Source organism: Drosophila willistoni, unplaced genomic scaffold (assembly GCF_018902025.1).
Source record: "Drosophila willistoni isolate 14030-0811.24 unplaced genomic scaffold, UCI_dwil_1.1 Seg691, whole genome shotgun sequence".
Classification (NCBI taxonomy): Eukaryota; Metazoa; Arthropoda; class Insecta; order Diptera; family Drosophilidae; genus Drosophila; species Drosophila willistoni.
In genome coordinates, this window is record NW_025814601.1 from 147,697 (window position 1) to 165,134 (window position 17,438).

The window sequence follows — 17,438 nt, forward strand, 5'->3', positions numbered from 1 at the left end:
ACCAAATCAAACTGTTCTTGGCTTACGAAAAGCCTTCCCGTAAACGAACCGATAGGTACCACTCTCTTTTTATCTCCGAAACCGTATAGAACTTTATCAACTTTAGCGAGCTTAGGTTTTTTCAAACGATTATAAATTGTTTCCGTTACGATATTATATTTGCTACCAGTATCAAGCAAGGCTATACACTTTTCATTGTTGATTGATACTTGTTTACACATAAACATATGATCAGCTGATATTTTATTAGTATTACGAACATCTGTGCTATTTTCAGGCTTTTTATTTGGACAGTCTTTTGCTATGTGACCAAAATTATTGCAACCAAAACACTTTTTTCCTTTACTCTTATTGTCACAATTCTCAGATATATGTCCTTTTTGCCCACAGTTATAGCATTTTATACCACTTTCTTTATTTTCGTATTTCATTACACTTTCTTTTTTGATTTGAACGTTCTTAGACTCACTTTTTTGATTACTTGACTTTTCCCGCATTTTTTCATAACATTTTATTTTCTCTTTAAACTCTTTTAGGTTATTAGCATTGTACAATATTGCTTTGTTCATACTCAAGTCATTAATTCCGTCAATTACATACTGCATAAGAGCACTGTTCTCTATATTACCCCGTGATGCCATCTCTTTCATTTTCAACAAATATTCTTGAACACTTTCACCTTTCTTTATTTTCCGTTCTGACAATTGTTTATGTAACTCCGCGCTTTTTTCGTTTTGTTTCGCATATTTTCGTTTGTTGCAGCTGTTCTAAAATTCGTTTCGTCGCTCACTACTGACAACATTTCGTCTTCGTCTTGCATATTGCCTACATCTTCATCTCTTTCGCACTCATCGTCGTCATCTTCGTTTTGATCATTCTCTGTGTCAAGGTCAGCTAGCAAATTTACAGCTTGCAAATTGCGAAATAAATGGGAAGTTAGATTCGATTTATCATGCGATAAACCCAAAACGTTACAAATAATCACTAAATCGTTATTTGTTAAATTCTTTCCACATAAGACACTTTACTTTTATATAAATCGCTGTTGCAATCAAAATCAAACCCTTCAAACTTTCTTAGTCGTTGGCGATTTGCACGATCGCCTTCTTCTTCGTATATAAACTTGTGAAACAATGTAATATTAGATTTCTTTTCGGTTTTCAGTGCCTCTTGCACGTTCACAAAGTCTTCAAGTTTGCTCATAGTTCTTTCTCTTACGCACACACACTAATATTGTACATACATAATGTATATGTATATATACGTCGTTTGCCACGTCACCCGATAACTGTGGTATTCAAACACTTTTTCGTCGTTCGTTGAAAACTTTTTCACCGTTTCTTTGCCGCTTTTTCGTCGTCAGCCGCCAATTTTTCGTCGTTTGATGCTAATTCTTATTCGTTTTCGCGCTGTTTTTTTTCCGTTGTTTGATTCCACTGTTGCGTCGTTTTGTGTATGTTTGTCTCTTTCTCACTCACTGATATTACTTTTTACTTCTTTATAAGTTGAGCTATGCCTTCTTTGTAGGTTCAGTCACGCCTATTTTATAGGTTGAGCCCCCATATTTGTAGGAATTTGTCCTATGTAATAAATTTATTAGTAAGTAATAAATTTTGTAGTATTTTAGTTTATTTTAATGTAAAACTATTTATTTGATTATTTTAATTAGATTTAGTTGGAAATTAGTCATCTTTGCTGCTTCGCGTCGTTTCGTCTTTCGTCTTTTTGCAACCGCTTTCGCTCGTCTCTTCGGTTCGACTGCCTCGTCTTTGATTCGTCTTTAGTTCAATTCGCCCCGCTCAGCAGAGTTGCCAGACCCAATCCACAAACATAATCACTTAAGTCATGTTAACTCGGAAAAACTCACAGATAAACGGCGTCGATTATACCGAAACCTTCTCACCAGTGTGTCGTTACGAAACGATACGGCTAGTTTTGGCTATAGCAGCGGAGCTGAAGCTATATCTGCACCAAATGGATGTGTGCACAGCCTATCTTAACAGTGACCTAAACGAAGTCGTCTATATGAGGCAGCCTCAGGGATATGTGGATAAGGCAAATTCACAACAGGTGTTGAGGCTGAATAAAGCTATATATGGATTGAAACAAGCAGTAAGGGAGTGGAATGCCAAGTTGAATACAGCACTATGTGATATTGGATTCACTTCTTCCAAGAACGAGCCGTGCCTTTATCAACAGGATATAAAAGGTAGACTTTGTTTGGTACTAATATATGTAGATGATTTACTTATAGCTTGCCAAAAGATGGATGACATGATCGCAATCAAGGCAAAGATTGCGATGAAATTCGAATGCGTCGATAAGGGTCCGTTACGAGAGTTTTTGGGCATGCAAGTAGACCGAATTATGATACAGGCAGTATCGTGATGAATCAGGCTCAGTACATAAAAGGCATGCTTCAAAGACATAGTATGGAAGTGTGTCGAGCAGTTGCTACTCCATTGGATGCTGTTACCAAGTGGCGTGCAGTGACGAGAAATGTGTCATACAGGATGTGACAATGTATCAGTCAGCAATCGGAGAGTTGATGTGGCTTGCATTAACATCAAGACCTGATATCTACCTTCAGTTATCAAATTAGCGCAAAGGAATAAGGAACCTCACAGTGAACATGTTGCAGCAGTTAAGCATGTTATGAGGTATTTGGCGGCAACGAAGGATCTTAAGTTGCACTACCGATCGTGTGGAGATGCTCTTACGGGATACGCTGACGCAGATTGGGGCGGTGATGTGAGCAACCGCAAATCGTACACAGGGTACGTGTTTTTCTTGGCAGGTGGCCCTATTTCCTGAGAAGTCAGAAAAACAATGCAGTGTGGCGTTGAGCAGCACAGAGGCCGAATACATGGCTATGTCTTCAGCGGCGAAAGAGGCTTTGCATTTGAGGCGATTGTTGATCGAGATTGGATGAGGAGACGCTGGGACATCTACGAAATTGTTTGGAGAAAATTTGAGTGCTCAATCTCTGGCCAAGAACCTGTGTTTCATGCTCGATCGAAACACATTGACATCAGACATCATTTCGTTCGAGAAGTTGTTACAAGAGGCGAGATTGATCTGGACTATATATCAACTAAGGACATGGTAGCTGATATATTAACGAAAAATTTGTCTAAGCAAAAGCATAATCATTGTGTCAAGTTATTGAATTTAAACTAAGAAAGTAATTGTAAGTGGCACACAGAATCATATTGAGGAAGGGTGTTGAAAATATCATATGTTTCTGTTTGCAGCCCTGTATTTATCCCTGGTTATATCGATTGTACTAAGCTTGTAGGTTATCGATATAAGATGCTTTGTAACTCTGTATATTTTGTTTCTTCCTTTTCCGCATTTGAAAGTGTATGGACACTTAATAAAGATAAACTTATAATTTAACGCAATCCTTTCGATCCTCAACATTATCCGATATTGTAGTTAACAAAACTTTTTTCCATTATCTTTAGTAGGGTTAGAAATATTTGGAAAAAGTACAACTAATTAACAATTAATGAATAAATTTATTTTAATAGATTGGCTTACTTTATAATCCCTACAAAGTCAATTGTTCAGAGGTATTCAATATGTTTAAGGCGATTCAATCCACATCTCAAGCGCCTTTAATATTGTTTTACACCTAGTTAAAACAAAGTTATAAAAGTCGGCGCTTAATTTACTTAATTAGAATAAGTTGGGAAATGCCATCTAAAATATAGTTCTTAGATATTTGGTTCAAATAAATATAAGTAAACTCATGTAAGTTGAAAAAATTGTAAAATTATGGTTAGTTCCTTTGTACATCCTTCATTATTTCATCAGAGAATATGTGACTAATACATCCAATTATCTAAAGTGATTAAATTTTCTAATGAAAGCGTCAAATGTTGTGTTTAGTTGTATCAAATCATAAGCCAAGTAGGGCATCTTTTGTTTCTTTATCCTTTACGTGGATAATGATCTTTTCATTTTACATATTAAATTCTCGAATGTACTAAGCATTAAATTTTCTTAGATGCAGTTGCAATTACATTGTAATTACAGGGCCAGAGACGTTTTCTATGCAGGTCTCAGAACCAGTAAAAAGGATTAAGACAAGCACTTAAGTAGCAGCTTATGACAGATATACAAACATGTGTATGTATATACATACATATGAGTTGTTGGGTTATGTTACGAATTAAATTTTCAGACTTTCAACTTCCCCCTCTTTTTGGCTATAAAATATCGCTTAAAATGTGACACATGTCCATGTCTTGTTCATCCTAATTGGCCCCAAGTAATTTGCCTTTGTATAATTTTAATTAGTATTAAGATTTTGGCTTTTTAAGCCATCTCAAAATATATACCTACATTTGTGTATGTGCGTATGTGTAAATAACACACTGCTTCCGTCCACTTATCGTTGAAGTGCATCTCCAGACATGTGAAGTAATCAAAATGTTAGTGCAAACTCTAAATTAATATCCTGCAGTTTCCCTTGGTCTCAATTATGGTCAAACTTGCTGCATTGCATAAATTTGGCCAGAGCAAATTGTAGCCACAACAACAGCTGACCAAGAGAATCAATGATTAATTTTCTGTGGTAGTTACTTCATTCAGTTCGATGCAAGAGTCTACACATTCGAAATACCAATACTTGCTCTGTGAACTGATCTGTATCAAAAGAAAATGCACAATTTATAATGTAAGTATCAAAATATATTTATTACATAGTTCAGTTACAAATGCACCAATCCGAATCAGAATGATGTATACTTCAAATGTCTCCGCGTCTCATTTGAATGAATCGTCAATCTTCGTGTGTATTTCGGCATAGAACAACTTAACACTCGACCAGTGTATCTCAAAAGTCTTTATAGATTCATCGATTTAAGTGTTACGCACCAATTTGTATCAGCATGATGAATACATCACACTCGCCTTCTGTGTATTTCCAATGATCATAAGTGTTTTGCACCAATTTGCATCACCACGGTGAATATATTAAAAGTTTCTTATGTATTTCGGTGTAGAACTTTGAAACCGACTTCTGTGTACTTCCAACGTGTTTATGTGTTACACGTGTTACATAAGTGTTACTCGCCTTCTGTGTATTTCCAACGTATAATAAGTGTTATGCACCAATTTGTATCAGTATGATAAATACATCACACTCGCCTTCTGTGTATTTCCAACGTGTATAAGTGTTATGCACCAACTTGTATCAGCATGATGAATACATCACACTCGCCTTCTGTGTATTTCCAATGATCATAAGTGTTTTGCACCAATTTGTATCAGTATGATAAATACATCAAATTTTTTCTTATGTATTTCGGTTTCGGATGTGTTTTGCACCACCTTGCATCAGTATATTTCATTAGTTTCGGTATAGCATTACACACTTGGCATGTGTATTTTCAACGTGTATAAGTGTTATGCACCAATTTGTATCAGCATGATGATTACATCACACTCGCCTTCTCTGTATTTCCAACGTGTATAAGTGTTATGCACCAATTTGTATTAGCATGATGAATACATCACACTCGCCTTCTGTGTATTTCCAACGTGTATAAGTATTATGCACCAACTTGTATCAGCATGATGAATACATCAAATGTATCGTATATATTTGTGTATCGAACCTACTACTCGCTTTCTGTGTATCTTTAACGTGTTTGTGGATGAGTCTATTAGGTGAGAAAAAAAATTATAAAATTCATTTATAAAAATTCTAATCTTCGTAGCTTACCCTGTGTAGATTCGTGTTCAGGATGTGATGATCGTCGATGGTTCAGTATTTAGAAATATTATAATCAACGTCCATTATTATTCGTCCTGCAAGCTGCAAGTTGGTAATTATATTCAAATATGTTTAGTTAAAATACAAAACCTTGACTCACACTGGGTAAGTGTTCACGTGTGTAGGTAAAACAAGAGACAGACAGATCAGTACAGGCGTACCTGGTACAGTGGTCAGTATTAGTGTTTAAAACCGGCTCCTACAATTCGGCTCTATGGTTTTCCAAAATATGCACCCAAAGCAGATTAAATTAAATACCTGAATACTTTTGTCAGTTTATTAGCAAATATTGATTTTTTAAAAAATTTTTTCACCTTTTTTCAGATTTTTTTGAGTTTTTTTTATTTTTATTTATAAAAGTAAAAAAAAAAATATATATCTTTACGCTTAAATCTAAGATAAATAAAGTGTTTATTTGCCGAAAAAAAAACTGTGTTGAATTTTGATTTTCGAGCTGTGTGCTCTAGTGAGAACTCAAAACTTAACTGACTTTCTCTGGCTTCGTCTCAGGTATATCAACTTTTCGAATGACAGGTGACTAAAACCCGGCTGCTTGGATTTTTAAAATTTACATAGTTTACGTTGACATAAATATAAATGCAGACTTGTTGTTGCCGCCGAAATCCGATAACTGCCCAGCAGACCCGACGCAGCCACCATATCACTCATCCACTTTCATTTTCATACTTATACTTAAGCGCCAGACTACGTGCTGGGAAATTAACCGTTGCATCTTGCGCTTTAAGCTTACATGTTAGCTTCTATACTTGTTACTAAGCGGCGGACAGAACAGTTTGGTTACAACCGCGAGTAAGGGCGATTAATTTATAGCGGCATAAGAAATACAAGTGGAAGAAATAAATGAAGTATCACGTGAGAAGTGAAGTGTTTTCATGTGGGCCCGCTAAAACATCGAACCTTAGCGCCAAACTCAACAATTCTATGAATTATGCCAGGAATTAATTCTATAAATTAATTCTATAAATTACGCCATAAAGGGCATGAATTAATTCTATAAATTAATTCTACAGATTAATTCTACATTAATCTAACAGTGGTAAACCACTAAAGGAACCGAAAAAAGTTAATTAATTAACTCAACTCGACGGTTACCCTCGATGATTGCATAACCAATCACTAAATTGTGATACATAACCTCAACGGTCAACCGTTTACGACCTACATATGTAGGTCACGTAACTAATCAACATCGCTTAAAAGTATAAACACATTGGTAGACCATGGCAACAAAAGAATTATCAAGTGAATATATCTTTGCAAGAAATGCATGCAGGAAGACAATGACCGGCTACTTCGTTACCAGCAAAACCAACGGGCCCCCTACCAGAACCGGATCAAAAACAAAAAGCGATGGTCACACACAGCTGTACGTGACACGTGTCATTACGATCACGAGGCACCGCAGCTGCCGTTCCTAACCTCAAAGAACACGCGTGCTACGACACGCGAACAACCGCACCTAAGTGCTACGCCGAGGGCGCCCTGGAATTTTACGGATAATCCAAATAGGGCATCGTACTATCTAGAGAGTAAAGTGCGAATGGACGTAGACCTAAACACAGCAATACCAAGCGCGGCACAACTTGCAGCCGTCAAGCGATACCGAAAGAGCTTCCAACATTTGATGGCAATCCTCAGAACTGGCCTCTATTCTACAGTAGTTTCCAGACAAGTTCGGAAATCGCCGGGTATTTTAGATAAAAGACAAGTACCCTACGCCAATAATAAACGATGTCTTGGATGGAATTGGGAAATCGAAATATTTTTCAATACTGGATTTAGCCAGTGGTTACCACCCGATAGAGATGCACAAGGACGACATCCAGAAAACAGCATTTTCGGCGGAGGGAGGACATTTCGAGTTTATCAGAATGTTTCAGTTAGAAATATTTGGAAAAAGTACAACTAATTAAACAATTAATGAATAAATTTATTTTAATAGATTAGCTTACTTTATAATCCCTACAAAGTCAATTGTTCAGAGGTATTCAATATGTTTAAGGCGATTCAATCCACATCTCACGCGCCTTTAATATTGTTTTACACCTAGTTAAAACAAAGTTATAAAAGTCGGCGCTTAATTTACTTAATTAGAATAAGTTGGGAAATGCCATCTAAAATATAGTTCTTGATATTTAGTTCAAATAATATAAGTAAACTCATGTAAGTTGAAAAAATGTAAAATAATGGTTAGTTCCTTTATACATCCTTCATTATTTCCTTAAAGAATATGTGAATAATACATACAATCATCTAAAATATTTAAATTTTCTAATGAAAGCGTCAAATGTTGTGTTTAGTTGTATCAAACCATAAGCCAAGTTAGGGCATCTTTTGTTTCTTTATCCTTTACTTGGATAATGATCTTTTCATTTCACATATTAAATTCTCGAATGTAATAATCATTAAATTTTCTTAGATGCAGTTGCAATTACTTTCTCTTCTTTTTGGCTATAAAATATCGCTTAAAATGTGACACATGTCCATGTCTTGTTCATCCTAATTGGCCCCAAGTAATTTGCCTTTGTATAATTTTAATTAGTATTAAGATTTTGGCTTTTTAAGCCATCTCAAAATATATACCTACATTTGTGTATGTGTCAATATATACAATATTTCTATGGCTATGCGTATGTGCGTATGTGTTAATAACACACTGCTTTCTGCCTTATCGTTGAAGTGCATCCTCCAGACATGTGAAGTAATCAAAATGTTAGTGCAAACTCTAAATTAATATCCTGCAGTTTCCCTTGGTCTCAATTATGGGCAAACTTGCTGCATTGCATAAATTTGGCCAGAGCAAATTGTAGCCACAACAACAGCTGACCAAGAGAATCAATGATTAATTTTCTGTGGTAGTTACTCCATTCAGTTCGATGCAAGAGTCTATACATTCGAAAATGTGTGCATTGGGAAATATTTTATTGATTGCGATGCCCAAGAAAATCTGTCAAAGGCTCTTGCTAATCATTAGCAAACGGATAATACTTGCTCGGTGAACTGATCTGAAGTCATCAGATCTGTATCAAAAGAAAATGCACAATTTATAAAGTTAGTATCAAAATATATTTATTATAGTTTCGTAACAAATGCGCCAATTCGAATCAGAATGATGTATACTTCAAATGTGAAGTATTTAAGTGTTACGCACCAATTTATATCAGCATGATGAATACATCACACTCGCCTTCTGTGTATATTCAATGATCATAAGTGTTATGCACCAATTTGCATCACCATGATGAATATATTAAAAGTTTCTTATGTATTTCGGTGTAGAACTTTGAAACCGCCTTCTGTGTACTTCCAACGTATAATAAGTGTTATGCACCAATTTGTATCAGCATGATGAATACATCAACACTTACGGTTGCCAATCCACAGAATGGCAATCAATTCTACTTGGAAGAGGTTCACAGTGTAGATACCCTGGATGTACCTGTACAGTCTATCGACATAAAGAATTCTCTCGCCAAAGAATTCCCCACCTAGCGGGACTATAGCATCATACACCAACGCACGAGTTAACATCTTGGCCAAGTCGTGTTCGAGGAAAAGAGTAACTTTTCCCTGTGTTTATTTACTTTTTAGTATTTTTTTATAAAATTAAAACCTCCGCCTTGTTTGACGTTCAACACACAATTATCATTTTTAATCGGCGACAATGCCGTTCTCTCCTTCAGTTAATTATGTATATATGTATGTATGTATATATGTATGTATGTATATATGTAAGTGTCTATATATGTATGTATGGATATATGTATGTGTGTAAATATGTACGTACGTATATATGTACATATGTGTTATTTGTTGCCCTTTTTGATGTGTTGTCCATGGTTTGTGTAGTTGAAGGTGAATTCGTTGGTGTGGTGACCGTGTAGGTAACTCCTCCCCCCTGGATTGAAGTGAGGGCCATAGCGGTGGTCTAAACGAAATTAGTAGCGACTGGTGGTGGTTTGAGAACAATTGATCCTCTTCAAAGGATGAAAATATAGTTGCGCTTTGATTGCTTCCAGGTGAGGTTGTCTATGCTAGGTTTTAAGTCTATTTAACACCAACAAACGAACTCCCTTTCTGGTTCCAGAACTTCCGGTTGTTCTGTCCATTGATGATTCCTTGTAGATAATTTGTATCCCACGTTGGGGCAAAAAAATAATTTTCTCTTTAAGAGGCTTAATACTATATCTTTTATAAATAACATGTTTAGGTATTTTCAGATATATAGTCTTGTCATTGGCAATGGTATAATGAATGAATTTATAGTCTTTAATTCTGAACATTGGAATTTTTAGGTAAAATATTACATTAGTTTTTGTTTACAAATGTATCTATTTCAAGTAATCTATATAAATGTTCTTGCGATGAAATTGTGACATTTCGTTTTGCTAAAATTTCTGTGATTTTGTCTTCTTTAGTTGAAAAAATTTTGGGATAATTTTAAGCAAAAAAAAAAATAAAGTATTATTTAAATGGTTATACATAACATCAATGCTATGGCCAATTCTATTTAAATATTGAAGAACATGGTTTTCGTTGTGTTCAGTGCTTAATTCCTTATAGATCTTATTATTATAGTTTTTTTTTTTTTTTTTTTTTAAATTACCTTTAATATTATGTTTGTTATTAGTATGATCGGTAATGTTTGAAAATCTTATAATTATTTTATTATTAACGTTTCATTGATGATTGACATTGTTTATTCATTTGTTCATGCTCCCTTGAATTTCCTAAATTCCTTTCTTTTTTTTTATTCTTTTTGTGTAATAAGTATGTTGTGGTTTACAATAATTAGGTATGTATGTTGAAAAATCGTATTTAATCATTTTTTGTTTGCTTGTGTTTTTGTATTTTATATTATACTAGCAAACCCGAACTTCGTAACGCTAACAGTCAAAGAATTTCGTGTTACCTTTTAGCTGAACTAATTTATGCTTTGATGAACATAATATAATAATACAAAACAATAATAATATAGATAGAAATATAAAAGTATTTTATTATAATGATCATAAAAACATACAGAGAGTAAAAATTTAAAAAACAGAAATAATTAAGTTTTCCAAACACATGTCAAAAAAATCATTGAAAACTATGCTGTTCAGGTTGGGATACACGTCATAAAATCTCAATTTAGCCAGGGCAGCAACCATTCACCTGGATAAAAAACTCCAGCGTAATATTCAACATCAGGCTCATACTGAAATGCTAGTCGAAGAAATGAGAAATGTATTTTGCTCATAACATGAGAACACTGAAAGCTGAGTGAAAAATTGTGAGAGGACAACGCATGCGACAGAAGCCGATTTTTGCATTCTTCTTTCTGTCGCATCCGCAAACGTTTCTTGCTTGTATGCAAGTATTAGTGTGTTAAACAAATAAACAGAAAAGGAAATGCTCCGTAGCAGTAGCACAAAAATTTATTTTGCTTGCTCCGCTCTCATCTCGCTTTTAATGCTTGTGCTATTGCTACAACTACAAAGAGCGTATCGAAAATTTTTTTGCTCTTGCTATTGCTCTGTGCTCTGACGATGTATGCTACGGAGCAGAGCAGAAGAGCAATCGTTTTCCGTTTGTGCTCTCTGCTATGCAACGTAGCCCTTCGAAATCAGAGCAGTAGCAGGAGCAGAGCAATATTTTTATTGAAATTGCTGCTATGTAGCAGCAAATGCAAACACTGGTTTATATGCTACATAATATAGTTATACGATTTTGAACAATATTGCCAATGCTGGTAATTTATGTAGGCACTGCTATTTCAGTAAGTACTAAATTCAAACGATCTTCCTAACTTTAAATTTTCGACTGCTTTCTATTATTTAATTATTTATTATTTGGGTATAAAAAATAGATGTTGGCCGATTCTCAGTCCTACACGATCTGCATAAAAAATTTCGTGAGAATCGGTCGAGCCGTTTCGGAGTAGTTTGGTAACAAACACCACACACTCGAGAATTTTATATATATAGATATATGTATACCTGGTTTTTTGCTAAGGCTTTCTTGTCAATCTTTTTATTTTTGACTTGCGAATTTTTTGCTTTTTCTTTGTAATAAATGTGACCCCCTTATCTTTAGTGACAATATGTTTTGAAAAGCGAGGAGTCAATTTATTTCTTCTATTTTCTTTTCTGAATACTGTCTCGTCAGTTTCCACTTCTGGTGGATCCTTCCTTTCTTCGTTTAGTTTTAAAGTTCGTTTTTTATTTTGATCAGATATGACTGACTGATATGATTGAAGACTGTTGAAAAGATGTGAGATGGTGATATTGTATTGAGTGCAAAAATCAATGAAAAGATTTCCTGCGAACTCTGCACCCTGGTCACAAACAATCTTTTTAGGTATGCCATGAGTGCACATAAAATGTTTGATTGATTTTACTATATTTAGGCTATGGTATATGGTATATGGTATAGTGTACCCAGCAGCAAATTTTGAAAACTTGTCTATTATTGTTAAAACATTTTTGATGGTTAATGGTGTACAAATCGATAGTAATTTTTTGCTTCATATGTGGAAAATATATTGTTCTTTTTAAATGGGCTAGAGTTTCATCAATTCCCCTGTGATTATTATAATAGTGATAGTCTCTAATTTCTTTTTCTTGTTCATCCTGTGTGGTACGTTTTTCCAAAAACTCTGTGCATCTAAGAAGTTTATAGAGTGTACTGTTTGAAAAAAACTGTGAAAAAACCTCTTGTACTATTTTAAATATTGTGTCAGTGGTAAAAATTGCACAAGTTTTATTGGGTTTTAAAATAGTTTTCAAAATTCTATTCACGACTTTTTTATTAAAAATGTTCTGATATAATGCGGCGAAGTTTGTTTTTAAACGGGCTTTCGATTTTGATGTTAGAAACTGGATCTTTGTTAAGATAATTTGGATATTAAAATCGTTTAAACATTTGTCCGAAATTGCTCTATGTGAAATGTTCTCTAGGCCTGAATGTACGGTTTCCTCACATGTCGCCTCGACTGATTCTTGGTCATTTAAGTTATATCAAGTGTTGTTCTGCTCAAGGCGTCAGCAATCACGTTTTGAGACCCCTTTTTGTATATAACTTCGTAATCGTACTCTAACAGTCTGAGCTTCCATCTCACCAATTTGGAATTTGGTTCCTTGAAACTCATAAGCCATGTCAGGGGCTTATGGTCAGTGACAATTTTAAATTTTTGACCAAAAAGATACGGTCTAAAATACTTAATTGCCCAAATTATGGCAAGCATCTCTTTTTCGACGGTAGAGTAGTTCGCCGCCTTGTCCGATCCCAAGTTTCCTTGAGATAAAACAGCCCTAAAGCGACATTACTTGCATCTGTAGTAAGTATGAACGGTTTATCGAATTCAGGGTATATTAGGATCGGGTCATTACATAACAAGGTTTTACAATATTCGAAAGTTTTTATAAAGTCCTCGTCAACAGTAACCTTAGATTTTCCCTTCAGTTGTTTAGTTAGTGGTTTTGTTATTTTAGCAAAATCTTTAATAAACTTTCTATAATAACCCATGACACCTAAGAATGATTTAATTTGTTTCTGTGTAGTAGGCAAAGGGAATTTCTTTATTGTCTCAATCTTTGTCGGGTTTGGCTTTACCCCTTCGGGGGTAACAATGTGACCCAGATATTCGATTTCCTTTTTCAGGAATTCAGACTTATCCGGTTGTAATTTTAAATTTGCATTTCTAATTTTCTTGAAGACTTTTTTTAAATGTTGGATATGTTCCTGTAAGGATGGCGAGAAAACAATGATGTCATCCATATATGCAAGGCAACAGGGTCCAAATAAGTCACCAAATAAGGAATCTATTACCCTTTGAAAAGTTGCAGGTGCATTAGTCAGGCCAAAGGGCATTCTGATAAACTCGAAATGTCCTCCCTCCGCCGAAAATGCTGTTTTCTGTATGTCGTCCTTGTGCATCTCTATCTGGTGGTAACCACTGGCTTAATCCAGTATTGAAAAATATTTCGATTTCCCAATTCTATCCAAGACATCGTTTATTATTGGCATAGGGTACTTGTCTTTTATCTAAAATCTACAACTAGACGCCACTTTCTTTTTTTCTGAGGCATCGGCTTTTTTTGGCACAAGCCAAACTGGTGCACTCCAAGGAGAGTGACTATGTCTTATTATTTTATTATCGAGTAATTTTTTTAATTGTTCCTTTACCTCAATTCTTTCATGGAACCTATTCCTATGGGGTCTTGTATAAATAGGGATATCATCTTTCGTCAAAATCTTATGTTTGACTTCGTTTGTAAATGATAGTTGCTTACTGTCATCATAAAAGATGTCAGAAAATTCAACACAAATGTCTTTTAATAATTGGATTTCTTCTGAGTTGATATGTGCAGTTCTAATTATTTTGTTAAAATCAAATGAGCTTAAACCTGTTTTATTATCATTTTGGAAAGCGATGTTTACTTCTATACGCTGACCTTTGGAATATGAATTTACTTGAAGTGGTTGGTCAAAACATATACTTTTATGTGAGTCGAAGTAATTTGTTATTTCGACCCAACTGAAGTTTTTTTCTGCTGAATATAATCCGTTTGAAATAAAAAGGTCATTATCTAGTTGTATTTCCTGACAAAGAAAAGTGCCTTCTTTAAGGTTAACAGGGATCTTGATTAGTTTTCTGGTTGAATGCTCAACCTCTAGCTTTTCTCCTGAATTTTTTTTTGTGAGTATTGGGAGTTTAGCATTTTGTGTGATCAACACGAAATTTTCTAAGTCTACTTTTGATTTCAATGTTTTTAGTAAATCGACTCCTATAAGGCCATCGAAAAATGAATGGAATTTAAATAATAAAAATTTTAGTGTACCATTTTGGTTAAATTCATTAAACATGTCTAGTAAACATGCTGAATATAGTGCATGTGTATTTATAATTGTTTTTATAATTCTTGGCTAGGTTAGTTTAATATGTTGTTCACTTGGAACAAATTGAGGGTCAATAAAAGAAGTAGTAGACCCTGTGTCGATCAAAAGGTTTAATTTTTTACCAAATGGGAATTGAAGTTGAACATATGGTAAAATCGAGCCATGTGTGTGCTTGGTTATGTAGCCTGCTTGGATGTTGAGGCTACATACTGAAAATTTTGGTCATCATTAATGTTGTGCAACTCATCTCTTTTTTTATTTGATTACTGTTGTTTGTGTTGGATTTTGCAGACTGGTTAGAGAAGTTGGAATTTCTAGTTTGGGTACTATAGTTTCCCCAATTTTTCTGTCTCTGTCGGTCACTTTGTTGCTCATTGTCGTACTTTTTTTGTTTAAATGGTCTTTGATTGTTGTTACTGTAATTATTTGTTTTTCCCTCTTGAGACCAATTTCTCTCCCTTTTTTGTTGGTTTCGGAGCCCAAACGATTCCGAATTTCGACCATTATACGTTGTTCTTTCAAAGCTCTGATTTATTCGCCTAGCTTCTCTTTGACTAGTATAAAATTTCTTTTCCGCAATTGCTATTTCATATGCTGTAACGATATCCGTGGGGTCTCTGCCTCGAACTATTGAACCTAAAGGTCCACGAAGTCCCTTCAGGAAAGTGGTTAGACATTGGTTAAGAAACAGCTCGTTGCAGTAGTCCCAACTAAGGCGGACAGTCATCAGCCGTGAATTTCACCAGATTAAGCTATGACACACCTTTTATGTGTATTCAACATCTTTATTGTTGTTTCAAAATTGATATATAGTTTTTTTTTTACTTTATTTTTTTTTTTTTTTGTGTTTTGTGTATTTTTTTTTTTTTTTTTTTTTTTAGTTTTGTCCAATACAGCAGGTTTCGGTTACACATACACACAAACTTGTGGGCACATATAACCGTCTAGCGCAATAAGAACACGAAAAAAATTTGTACAACAACTTATGTGTTGGTTTAAACAGCTTATGTGTCGTTTAACTATTTGTTCTCTTTTTTTTTTTTTTTTGAGTATGAAAACCAGAGGCTGGTTTGCACCCTTTGACTTGGGAGGGTTCCTTGGGAATCACAAAGTTGGGGAAAGTTATACTATTTTTATAGTAGTGTTTTTTGTTTATAGTTTTACATATTTTATTTGAATCAATTTTGTTGTTGTGTTTTTTTTTTTTTTTTTTTCTATATCTATGTGGGAAATGGCATTGAGAGAGAGCAATCCAAAGTGATAGAAGAGAAGAGACAAACGCGTAGTGGCCGAACATTCTAGTAGTAGTAGAGAGAGCAGGGCATAGGATCATTATATAAGTTGAGAGAGAGCTTGTTAAAGAGGCCGTGGATTATTCGCAAAGAGACTGTCAACTGAGTCGCACGTCAAGGTCCATAACTAGTCCAGTGTTATTTCTATAAGTATGTTTAAATTCTAACAATATATTGAACTCGATTGTCATCAAACAATTCAAATATTAATAAATAAATAAATATAGTAACGATCGCTAAATCAACGCTACATTTTTGGGGGCTCGACCGAAATATTGTTTAAAGAAATTAACATACATACATATAACACTGCGTGAGTGAAAGAGACAACAAATAAAGTTTTTCGAAGTGACAAAGCAAAAACTTTTGTGTCGGCAATTCTTATTTAAATATTGAAGAACATGGTTTCGTTGTGTTCAGTGCTTAATTCCTTATAGATCTTATTATTATAGTTTTTTTTTTTTTTTTTTTTTAAATTACCTTTAATATTATGTTTGTTATTAGTATGATCGGTAATGTTTGAAAATCTTATAATTATTTTATTATTAACGTTCATTGATGATTGACATTGTTTATTCATTTCATTTTTCATGCTCCCTTGAATTTCCCTAAATTCCTTTCTTTTTTTTTATTCTTTTTGTGTAATAAGTATGTTGTGGTTTACAATAATTAGGTATGTATGTATGAAAAATCGTATTTAATCATTTTTTTGTTTGCTTGTGTTTTTGTATTTTATATTATACTAGCAAACCCGGCGAACTTCGTAACGCCTAACAGTCAAAGAATTTCGTGTTACCTTTTAGCTGAACTAATTTATGCTTTGATGAACATAATATAATAATACAAAACAATAATAATTATAGATAGAAATATAAAAAGTATTTTATTATAATGATCATAAAAACATACAGAGAGTAAAAATTTAAAAAACAGAAATAATTAAGTTTTCCAAACACAGGTCAAAAAAAAATCATTGAAAACTATGCTGTTCAGGTTGGGATACACGTCATAAAATCTTAATTTAGCCAGGGCAGCAACCATTCACCTGGATAAAAAAACTCCAGCGTAATATTCAACATCAGGCTCATACTGAAATGCTAGTCGAAAGAAATGAGAAATGTGTTTTGCTCATAACATGAGAACACTGAAAGCTGAGTGAAAAAATTGTGAGAGGACAACGCATGGACAGAAGCCGATTTTTGCATTCTTCTTTCTGTCGCATCCGCAAACGTTTCTTGCTTGTAGCAAGTATTTAGTGTGTTAAACAAATAAACAGAAAAGTAAATGCTCCGTAGCAGTAGCCACAAAAATTATTTTTTTGCTTGCTCCGCTCTCATCTCGCTTTTTAATGCTTGTGCTATTGCTACAACTACAAAGAGCGTATCGAAAATTTTTTGCTCTTGCTATTGCTCTGTGCTCTGACGATGTATGCTACGGAGCAGAGCAGAAGAGCAATC

The 17,438-nt window shown here is 34.3% G+C and overlaps 1 long non-coding RNA gene across 2 annotated transcripts; it reads right to left on the bottom strand.

The window, feature by feature from the left end:
• Window positions 1–4,676: 4,676 nt before the first annotated feature.
• Window positions 4,677–6,020, bottom strand: LOC124461847. Of its 2 annotated transcripts, none has more exons than XR_006955262.1 (3): window positions 5,886–6,020; window positions 5,735–5,820; window positions 4,677–5,672 (listed from the first exon to the last, which is right to left on the bottom strand). It is a non-coding gene; the product is annotated as an uncharacterized LOC124461847 (long non-coding RNA). The 2 variants fall into 2 exon arrangements; XR_006955261.1 differs by having other exon boundaries at window positions 5,735–5,827; window positions 5,886–6,014.
• Window positions 6,021–17,438: the final 11,418 nt, after the last annotated feature.